The sequence below is a fragment of the Nanorana parkeri genome, unplaced genomic scaffold (assembly GCF_000935625.1).
Source record: "Nanorana parkeri isolate BGI_ZX_2015 unplaced genomic scaffold, ASM93562v1 scaffold17, whole genome shotgun sequence".
NCBI lineage: Eukaryota > Metazoa > Chordata > Amphibia > Anura > Dicroglossidae > Nanorana > Nanorana parkeri.
Window position 1 is genome coordinate 2,432,663 of NW_017306285.1, and position 3,611 is coordinate 2,436,273.

Here is a 3,611-nt window from a genome sequence, read left to right on the forward strand (position 1 = left end):
GAGAGAGAGAGAGAGGGGGGCGGCAGGGGGGAGAGAGAGAATAAGGGAGGGTGAGAGAGAGGGGAGGGGAGGGTGAGAGAGAGGGGAGGGAGAAATCCTTTGATGTTGAATTAAATTAAAAAAAACATTTTTCAAGAACTGCAAAGGAAAAATAAAATACAATTCTGTTCCCTGCAACCATGGCAACAGTACTTTGTATGATGTCTCTTTTGCTTTTGCCCTCAGATGTCCGCACAGAGACTGAGTTTTAATTACAGACATCCCCAGCAGCAGGAGTTCCATGTTTGGATCCGCTCAGTCTCGCACAGCGGATGTTGTGCGGCAGCTTTTCTGATTACACTGCCAAGACAATGATCAGGTGAGTCCGGTAAACCTACCTGCGTAGCATCCAGTGTGTGTGTATTGGGGGGGGGTCTGGCAGGGCATGCAGCAATACCTGTGGGACAGAAGCAGGTAAGAATGTTTGGCATATACACATCATGTTATCGGAGGATTGCTTTGCTTTTGCGGCAACATGTTGCAGTTTCATGTAAAAGTCTTCCTTAAACCTTTTTTTTTTCTTACGTTTTGGGCAGAGCGGGAAGATTTATAAACTCTCTCAGGTTTTTTTTATGTTCTATTGTCTTTGGGGAAATCTTCACTTCCTGTTCGGTCATCAGAACAGGAAATGATCTGAAATCTTCCCGACAGGGACACCAAGGACAGTACATAATGACGGATGTTCTCTAATCCTTTGCTGGTCTAACCGAACACCATTCCCAGAAACATTTCTGATACATTTATTACAATGTGCATGTTATTTTCCTGCATTACACCCGCTCTGTCAGTGACCCCACTGGAAGCAGAGATTTACATTTCATCATGTGTCACCTGGCAGTTAGAGTCACCATGTTTTCCCCACCTGGTGTCAGGGCAGAGGGTCCATATCCACAGACAGAGGGGCCACAGGAGCTTATCAGGAGGCTTGTATTGGGTGCACTGGAGGCACTGGGTGCACTGACTCTGGAGGCACTGGAGAAACCTGGATGTACCGGAGTCACTGGGTGCACTGGAGTTACTGGGTACACAGGGTGCACTGGAGTCAGTAGGTGAACTAGAGTTACTGGGTGAACTGGAGTCACTGGAAACACTGGTGCATTGGAGTCACTGGGTACAGCGGGGGTGGGGTTTCAGCTAAAGTGTAGCCATATGTCACGTCGCAATTAAAGGGGGTACCAATCAGAACTGTCTCCTGATTGGCTGCAGCACCAGCGCTCCAAGAGAGACCCAGCTGTGCACCAGATAGGAGATCTGATGCTGAATCCCAGGAGAGGTGTTACACCTGAATAATAGTATTGATAACAATAATAATAACATAATAATAACATAATAGTAATAATAATAATAACATAATAATAATAATAACATAATAATAATAATTGTGATTTATTTGCTATTGTTTTTATTTTTTGTCAGATGTTATTTCTGCTTTGTGAGGTACTTTTACATAAGAGGCGGTAATTGGTTTTGTAGTTTTTGTTTTTCCCCAATGTACCAGCAGAGGGCGCCAGAGACACATCACAGCCCTAATATTAGACAATGTGAGAGAAAAGAGTAGTAGAGTACTTGGATGACGGCATTCCATTGGCAGGCAATCTAAAATATTTATTAGGCCCGACTCACACCTAGGCCACAGCGTTTTTGCGCTTTTTTTTGCTACAGCGTTGAGTAGACTTGGGCAATATCCGGCGCGGTTTGTACTAAGCCCAGGCTCAATATTAATAAATAGCCCATTCATAAAGATACAAAGCCAATGCAAGATTTTGCTGCAATCTTCACCAACAGCAAGTTTTTGTTTTCCCTGCCGTAGTTTCATTTCTGCCACTAGATGTCCTCAGTATGATGGCCGGCATCATTCAACCCACTTCCCCTGAGCCCGGGTCATTCTGCGACTTACCCCCAGCCTGTGACTGGATATTAAAAGGACAAGCAGTAAAGTCATGAGCTCATCTCTCTGTCACTTCCTGTCCTAGAATGAAGAGGAAATCTTGTCAAAGTCCACAGAATTTCCATCTCGCGTTATCAGAGGAACAATTGTTTCCATTGTATGCAGTGGGGTAACTATAGCCGTAGCAGGTCATGCAGCTGTTATTGGGGAGCACCTGGGATTTTATTGAGGTCTCATCAGGGCCGCATTTTCTCTCTCTGCTGCCCCAAGACCAGGTCCCTCAATGCGCCACCCTGTATGCAAGCTGCAAACTAGTGCTCTCGGCGACATTGCCGGGATCACTTGTACAAAACAAGCGGCAGCTTCCCCGCTGTACATTTAGCCCTGCTTGCCCAAAGGAGGGCTAAATGTAGAAAACAACTACCCGCCCGGTGCCCAGAACTGCATGTCCCGAGCATCGGGAGATAGGAATTCCACACCCCTGCTGCCCCTCTGCTCCCTGCTGCCCCTCTACTCACTGCTGCCCCTCTGCTCCCTGCTGCCCCTCTACTCCCTGCTGTCCCTCTACTCCCTGCTGCCCCTCTACTCCCTGCTGCCCCTCTACTCCCTGCGGCTCCTCTACTCCCTGCTGCCCCTCTACTCCCTGCTGCCATGAGTCCGGTGACATAACATTCATATTTTTACAAACTACTAAACTACGCCCTTCAGCTCTTGTTGGCTTGGGGTGGCCCATAGCCCTGCATTATACAGGATGGAGGATGACAGAGGGACAGTTCATGAGCCAGAGGTGAGGCGAGTACCCCTAGACATATATGAGCAGTTACCCTCTAATGTAGGGGTAGCCCCACTGCAAGGGGAGTTTTTCTTTATTTTGTCCCAGGAGATTTGGCTTTAATTGATTGTAATAGGGCAGCTGGAAGACAAAATCAGCCTTGCAGAGGGAGTGGCTGTCCTGTAAGGCAATGGGTAGGCAAGGTGAGGTCATTAGATGGGCTTATAGCTGCAGAATTGCAGTGCGGGAAAGGCGTTGTCACCGTTCTATGCTATGCAGCTACATAGATATACAGGGAGCAATTATTATTATTATTATTATTATTAGTAGTAGTAGTAGTAGCAGTAGTATCATTTTTTATTGGTATTATTATTACCATTTATTTTGATAATAAATTATTTATTATTATTATTGTTGTTATTACTATTTTATTATTATCATCATCATTTTATCATTATTATCATCATAATAATAATAATAATAATATTATTTGTAACCGCGGTGTACCTTCGTCTGGACGGCGGCGTTAGATGTGAAGCAGATTGTACAATCAGATTGTGATGTGTATGGGCCGGTGTCGGACGGATACCGGGGCAACAGTAACAGAAAGCAGTACTGGAAGGGATCTCTACAAGCCCGCGCCGGATGCTCCCGGACGCCATCTTTTAAAGTGGAACTGCAGCTGATTTAGTCTTTGTTTCCAGTGGAAGATCCGTTCAGCACAATCTAACCGGGCCGCACACGTCACCATCTGATTGGACGATCTCTTCCAGATTTTCAAACCATCATGTACTATGGCGGCCTGCCCGATGGCGCAGGCAAAGGTGTATTGGGCGTCAGAATGGCTTCAAATGCATTTAAAGTGCATCGTGGCGAATGTCTGGCTCATACGCCGGCCAACTGGGATCACTG